Source organism: Triticum dicoccoides, chromosome 1A, assembly GCF_002162155.2.
Source record: "Triticum dicoccoides isolate Atlit2015 ecotype Zavitan chromosome 1A, WEW_v2.0, whole genome shotgun sequence".
In the NCBI taxonomy this organism is placed as follows: Eukaryota; Viridiplantae; Streptophyta; class Magnoliopsida; order Poales; family Poaceae; genus Triticum; species Triticum dicoccoides.
This window is the reverse complement of record NC_041380.1, coordinates 19,303,064-19,311,235: the sequence shown is the minus strand read 5'-3', so window position 1 is coordinate 19,311,235 and position 8,172 is coordinate 19,303,064.

Sequence of the window (8,172 nt, the reverse complement as noted above, 5' to 3'; positions counted from 1 at the left end):
CACTTCCCTCCCATACTCTTCCTTCCTCCCGCCAATCTCCCTCCCTCTCGCCTCCCAGCCGGCCGCCACGCCACCGAAGAAGTTCGTCGCCCCCCGCGTGGCGGCAAGCGCGACCGCCTCCGTCGCCCAGCCGAAGCAGAGGAAACCGAGGGCGCCGCCGACCAACCACTGGGCATGTCAAACGCCAAGTGGAGGGCGAAAATTCAGCGACAGGAGGCTGTCACCGCTGATCGGCGGAACAGGGCCATCGCCAAGAAGGCCCGCGTCAGCGCGGCGCGCGCGGCTGCGGCTGCCTCATTGGCGGACCAAGCTGAGGCCGAGGCGACTCGCGCGGGGATGATGAATCCACCCGGAAGCCACGCCTAGTACGTGCCCTGGGGCCAGCAAGGCGGCGGCTCTCCGCAGCCATGGGGATCGCCCTCGCCGGGCTACGCCGACGGGGACGCGCACGGTGGGTTCAACCCAAATGTCACTTTCCCTCATGGATACCCGGCCTAGTGCACGCCCTCTCCCGCCTTCGCTGGCGTGCAATACCCCCCATACAACTACTCGCCGCCCGCCTACGCTCCCTCCCCGACGCCCCCACTCCGCCGTGGCCTGCTGCCCTTCTCGCACCTTGGCGACACCAATGAGACCGAGGCTGACATGGACGACATCATCGCGGCAGGTTCGGCCACGGCCACCGCGTCTCCCGGGTTCGTCACCCAGGACGAGACGGTGGATCTCAGCGGTGGCATGGACGGAGAGCTTGGCTATGTCTACGGCGAGGATGAGTAGGAGGAGCAGGAGCAGGAGCAGAAGGAGGAGGACAAGGAGGAGGAGGAGGAGGAGGAGCCGGCGCCTGTTCTGGCGAAGGGGCGCAAGAAGAAGAAGCGGGCGGCCAGGTTAGGCGAGCCGTGCATCAAGTGGGCGTCCAAGGAGGAGGAATGCCTCGCCGAAGCATAGAAAGTCGTCTGCCTCGACCCGACCACCGGCACGAACCAGAGCATCGAGACGTACTGGGACCGCATCAAGGCCGAGTTCGACGAGCACAAGCTCGTCGACCCCTACTTCAAAGGTGTCTACATGCAGCGCGGCTCCAAGGCGATGGCGAACCATTGGGGGCGTATCCAGGGAGTGTGCAAAAAATGCATGGGGTCGTCGAGGAGGTCGCGGCTCGCCCGGAGAGCGGCGCCAGCATTGAGGATCAGGTATGCCACGCCAGTCTCCCGCCTCTCTTCGCCGTGTACGCCCGCCAACTGTTTGTTCCTCCGTGCAGTTGCTGCGCATGTTCGCCCTGTACCGGCAGAGCAACAACGACGTCGAATTCAAGTACCTCCACGTCTACAAGTGCATTAACAAGTGCGAGAAGTGGGCGGAAGTCCGGCGCACCCTCGACAAGGCCAAGAAGACCTACAAGCCGGACGCGCCGACCCCTGGCGCATCGGAAGGGCGGCCGGACGACAACAAAGGTGCCAAGAAGGGGAAATATGTCGACGGCGGCTACCACTCGAGTGCAGGAGTCAATCGAGCACTGTCTCACTGACGCGCAGGCCCGGGCCATCCTTCGTTAAGAGAGGACCGATGTACGATGGTCGGCGTTGATGTTGAGCAGCGCCGTCAAGCTCGACCTGCTCCGGACCAACGTCACCGCGAAGAAGAGAAACATCGACCTGGATTTCCTGCGTGGCGGGGCGGACATGCTCCAGAGCACCGACGAGGCGGTCAACGCGTGGTACTTGGCAGAGCACGGTCTCATCCGGAACCAACTTCCCTCGACAGCGCCGCCAACGCCCACACCCACGCCGCTGCCGCCGCCAAGCCCGCGTGATGACGCCTCCACGACGCCCAGCACCACCGAAGCCGCGCCGACACTGCCCAACGGAGAATCAGCTCCGACACTGCCAAGCCCGTGCATGCCAACTCCACCGACGCCTGGGGCAAAGCCCGCCGAGTGATGCATTGCGCACGTGAACTTCTGCCGCTCTATTTTTTGTACGCCGAACTGTGACTTGTGATCGCCGGACTTGTGGCGTCTTTTGTGAGCGAGAACGACCAAGTTCAAATTTTCTGCATCCTGGTGGTGGCGCCTGGGGGCGTGACTAGGAGCTAGGTCACCCTTAGGGACCGAACTTGCGCCGGTTCACCCCCAGACCGCTCTTTTTTTGTGCCCTGAGTGCCCAATGGAAAAAAGGAAACTTCAGGTAGGCTGTTTGTGTGTACGACAGAGTCGAGCTCAATCTCCTCAGACTAAACTGGTTGAGCCGAACCATTCCCCTCCACTGTATCCCCCACCGCACGGACCCAACCAAAGACCTAGCGACCGCCATGGCGCCACCGCCGCCGGCGCTCCCGGACGAGCTCGTCGAGGAGATCATCCTCCACCTCCCGCCCAACGAACCCGCCGGCCTCCTCCGTTCCTCCCTCGTCTCCAAGGCCTGGAGCAGCGCCGTCTCCGGCCCCGGCTTCCGCCGTCGCCTCCACGAGCTCCACGGGGCAACCCCCGTGCTTGGCCTCCTCCACGACCAGGCCAGCAACTGCGCCCCTGCTTCATCCCCACCATGGCCTCGCCCTTCTCCCTCGCCATCCCGGACGGCCGGTCCTGGCTGGCCCGTGACTGCCGCCACGACCGCGCCCTCTTCTTCCTCAAGTGTGAGGACGCCAAGGAACTCCTGGTGTGGGAGCCAATCACGGGCGCCCAACACCTCATGCCTGTGCCCACGGCGTTGGAGCCCGGCTACTTGGCTGCGGCCGTGCTCTGCGCGGTGGATGGGTGCGACCACCGCGACTGCCTCGGGGGCCCTTTCCGCGTGCTTTTTGTCTTCCCCGGCGGGTATGGCATGTCGGTGTGCGTGTACTTGTCGGAGACCGGTGCCTGGAGCGAGCCGACCTCGACACACGGCGACTTAATGGTATACATACAACATTCCGGCGTTCTCGTCGGCAACTCTTAGCTCTACTTCGTCTTCTACGACCACGAGGAGAGTGGGTGGATCCAGGAGTACGAATTCTCCAGGCAGTCCCTCACTCTGTTCAGCGCACCGGACAACCACTTTGGCCTGTATAATCTCGTGCTCGCAGACGACGGTGGGCTGGGAGTAATCCAACACGCACATCCGCATCTCAAATTATGGACAAGAGAGGCGAGTGATGGCACTGATGCGCGATGGGTGCTCAGCCAGGTCATCTCCCCGTGCAATTTGCTCCCAACTAGTGCTTGCTTGGATGAAGGTTATAGAGTGCTAGTGGTGGGCTTTGCCGAGGGAGCAAATGTCATTTTCGTTAGTACATTGGCGGGACTCTTCGCAATTGAGCTACAATCTGAGCAGGTGAAGAAGGTGTGTGATCAATGTAGTTTCTGTGATGTGGTTCCAGTTGTCACCTTCTACACTCCTGTGGCCTGAGGTGACCACCAAAATCTGTTGACGTCAAAGCCTGGTGAGGAGGCAGGTGGTGAGGATGGTGTAGAGGAGGAGAAAATAGTAAATTAGGCGCAACAACTGGCCGACCATTGTTCCAATGCTATCAAGGAGGGGGACTTTGTCAACACTTTCGAAAGCATCCGCCATGACCACAATATTAGGTGAGAGCTCTGGTCCCAAACTCCTCCCCATTCCGAGCTACCCTGAAACATTTGTATGGATGTGATTGTGTATAAAAAGAACTCCCCCTTAGTTCAGTGCTCATTAAGATTAGCACCATGTGCCATTAGTTGCTTTGGGACATTGTCTTTTTGTTCAGGAGATAAATTTAGAACAGCTTTAGATGTTTTAACCTTTTAGGACGAAGTGGTTGCCAAGTGGTAAGAAGGTTGTCTATTATTGTCCCTTTCTTTGGGCCAGTGGTGGTGCCAGGGGCCAGGGCTGCACAACTGTGTGGCGAAGTGCTTTATTTTCTTTGAAGTTTGCGTTGCTCTCTAGGTTTTTATATGCAATTTCACTTCTATGGAATAGTAACTTTTGGGATCAACCATCCCCATAGTTTAAAAGGGGCACAGCGATGCCCATCAGATAGTCATATATACACAGAAAATGGCCATGTGATTCTGCATATGAAAACTAGTAATAGTCTTGTTTGGGTCTTGGAAGGAACTGTTTGCTGTTTGGACTTGCCTCTTGGATTCTCATCATCGTTCCGTAGAAGACCGTTTATTCAATGCTGTTTTGCTAATAGTTATTGTTAATTGATAGTAGATGATGTTGAAAACGCTTTCATTTTTTAGAACACTTGTGCCATGGATTGATTATATCTTGAAGTCGTATCTGGTGCCATATGTCTGCCATTTGCTTTCTAAATTTATATAAGTACTACCTCCGTAGAGAAATATAAGAGCCTTTGGATCACTACTTTAGTGATCCAAACGCTCTTGTATTTCTTTACGGAGGGAGTATACTTTTATCTTTCACATCTATACTTGGAATAGCAATGCCAGTTTGAACATATATGGAACTAACTAAATAGTCTATATGCACAAGGTAGCTTTTACTACATATAAGAGAGTTCCTCTTTTCAACAATCATGTCTTACATGAATTATGCAATAATGTCAATAGTGGGTGTTAAATGAGCCAATTCATTATCATCGTCATGTTATAATGATTAAGTTGGATCATTTAAGCGCTTGTATTTATATCTTCCTATTGCTATTTCTTTATGAGTTTCCAGTGGCTAAATAAAATTGATGGTAAGCACCAATGTGTTTTCCTCCTGTTAGGTTAAATACTAGTAATAGTCGTTTTTTAACATGAACACCGTCTTAGTCGTCAGGAAACTCAATAGCAAAAACAGAAACACTTGAAGTACTGTAAATAACCTTGGGGTTGTTGGCAGAGGCTTCAAATGTGGTAATGTCAGGGTTCAGATTGCAACAGATTGTTGAAATATGATTCAGCTAGATATAAAGCTCTGAAATCGCTAAGATATGCCTGACACATCGTACAAGATGTTTCTACTCTATTTTCATGTTGCCTTAGTGGTCAATACACATCTGTTGATGTCTATACAAGAAGCCAACATTTAATCTGTTAATTTTTGTCAATGCTATTACAGTGTTTGCCATGTTCCATATTCAATTGCAATTGCTCTGAAAAGTCTCCATTGTTTGCTCTTTGCTATGATGACAGTCTTTGCATGTTCTTCTGCATGTGTCAAATGTTGCCTTTTATGTGAAGTTCACGTTTCATTGTGCTAGCATTATATTCCTCTTACATGAGTGTAGCTTTCTGTTTATATATCAGGTATTCAGTTCTACTAACATCTCAATCTGGTAGTCTAGTTTAGATTCCAGACTCAACTTTTTTGTGATATATTGTAGTTGATGGAACTTTGACAAGAATTGAGGCACCAAAAGTGGATTGACACCTCGAAGAAGGGAATGATGTTGAAGACATGGTATGAAGATAATGCAAGGCTGCCGAGGGTGTGGATTAATGTCCTAGGACTTGAAAAAACAATTTGTAGCTTCTACATCTGATAGTTCATGTACAACGATGTTTAACATTTGAACGGTTCAGATCTGTTTGATCTATGCCCCCTTCAAGGCCTTTATGAAAATTTAGTTTGATACATAAAACAAAGAAAAACAGAAGGAAACAAAACAGTCTGCCCAGAAGAACAGCTTTGTGTTTGATTTTTCCTGAAAAGCCGGGGGCTGGAATGAAAACCCTGAAGTGTATATAGTGGGTGCTTGTTGTTCCTCCTCTACATGGCAACTGTTGTCTTGTGTGGTCAGTGAGATAGTGAAGCAGAGGCGGCATTGCCATTGAAGATGAAGGGATAGGAGCTACCGCTAGCGGAGCCAGTACATCAGTTCTCACCTCCTCGGCTACTGCATCATTGTTGCCCCCATCACTGTCAAGCTTTGGCAGGTTTTTGTCTTGCCTTTCATCTATTGGCGTCTCAGGTTATTGTTGGCTTAATTTCGTTAAGTTCCACCCTTCCCCTTCGGCGACAATTGTACGGTATGTGTCCCAACATGTGTTTTCTGACTTTTGACCTATATATTGACAATTGAAAATATTCTACGTGTGCATGCATGCCGACCCTTAGCAGCTACATACTCATCTCCTTTGGGGGTGGGCCAGCGGAGCTCGCGTCTCTCTGGCATGGCGCCGCTGGATGAATCCACACCAACGGCCTAAGCTATCCCCGACGCTAGTGCTAGCGATGCTCAGCACAAATGCATGTGCGTCGACCTGTTGGCGTGATGTTGGCGATGAGGAGTTGGCCGCGCCAGGCAGCCACCCGTACGTGGCAATCAACGTGTACATGGCCAGACGTCAGAAAGCCGACGGTACTAGAATTTTAGTGGTTCAACCTGCTTTGGCAGCCAAGATGCTGCTTGTTTATTCAGTTGTATTCATAAGTTTTTCTCTAAAGCAAGATGAATTGTCTTAGTTCCTCAAAGAAAACATGAATTGTCTCATACATGCAGCGGTACACGATTGATGGTTGAAGATTGCCGAATATACAACAACCGCAAAAAATGTACCCATACATTCATTAAGTCTGCAAATATTTTAAAGGTTAGCCATCATAGTTCGTAGAGTTACATAAAATGTGAAGCAGACAATATCCTGAAGAGACTGCGAAACTCAACATAGATGCATCGTTTGATCCTTGACTCGTATCAGGGTGTTGTTGGAGCGGTGATAAAGGATAGCAATGTGAAATTCATTGCAACTACAAATGAAAAGGTTGATTCCTGTTATAATGCTTTTACAGTAGAGGTGCTATCCTTGAGGTTTGGTCTAAATCTTGCATATATGAGCGGATGCAATAAACTTGAGATCAATGCGGATAATACAGAAGTGATCACTACCATGAAAGAAGGGAGTTGGTCGTTTATTATTGCAAGTGCTATTTTTGATGACTTATATTTTGTGTCCTTAGAATTTAACTCATATAATTTATGAACACAGTTAAAGGGAAACCAACCATGTTTGTGCATGAATTGGCAAGATTGGCTATATTTTCCCCTCCTAAACTTTTGTTAGTCTACCCCCGAGGACATTGTCCGATGCTCGTAAACAATGCGACGATTCTTATGAATAAATACAGGAGGATTGAAGTTTAAAAAAAGACATCATGTCTCCAACACCCATAATATATGTAATGTTAGTGTAACCAACACAACTTTTAATAAAAGCTTTTGACCATTGGGCGGCTATACTAGGCGAACGATCTTCGTCTGATGGAACTTCTGTAAGTTACTTGTAATACTGCGATCTTCAATATCAAGTTACATGTGCAGGAGAAATATAAGGAATAAATTCAATCATGCCTTCATCTTGTCCATTTGCAAGAACTCAATATGGAGTATGGCCCAAGTCCATATTTTCTAATCTGAGCAACCGGTCCATTGAAGAGACCATTTGAACAATGATAAAATGCAACACAAAGTCATCATCATGTCTCTCCCTTCCATATAAAGTCGGTACTGAGATTTTCACTGAGACTAGTGATTGGTCACCATATCTTTAAGCATATGTTGCTTCATATGCACCTCAACAATTGTAAAAAGTGTGTCTATGTACAATCTAGAACATTTCATATAATAAGGTCACACAATTCACATCGCTAGCCACCAAAGAGATGCAATTAATTATTACTCCTTAATTGGTAGTACTTCAATTAAACCAAGTTTCACAATCATTAATTGTGTTAGGATCATATGACTGCACTTCATAAATAGGTAGTTAATGCACATGACTCAAATTATATTTTGGGATGAAAATCCAAATATGGCATGAATGTAATAATTACCAGCAATGTCCTTGTGACAAGAACTTTCTTTGTCTTTTATTCTCATGTTTGAACTAGTATAGGTCGGGGTTACACATGATGGTACACATCACTTTATTTATCATCGTTACACTGAACACTCAATTGACTAAACAACGATGATCCGCCAGGCTAGTACTATAGCTCTTCGTTTCCTTGGCCCCCGATGCCTATACCATTACTCCTGATGGTTGCTGTTGTGGATAAGGTTGCTGAGGCTGGTTTGTCTGCAGAGGGAATGGTTGTTGGGGTTGCTGGGGAATTATTTGTACTACTTGTTGGGGTTGGGGAGATGGTTGTTGTGGTTGCTGGAGGAACGGTTGTTGTAATTGCCGAAGGAACGATTGTTGTGGTTGTAGAGGGAATGGTTGTTGGGGTTGCTGAGGAATTATTTGTGCTGATTGCTGGGGAA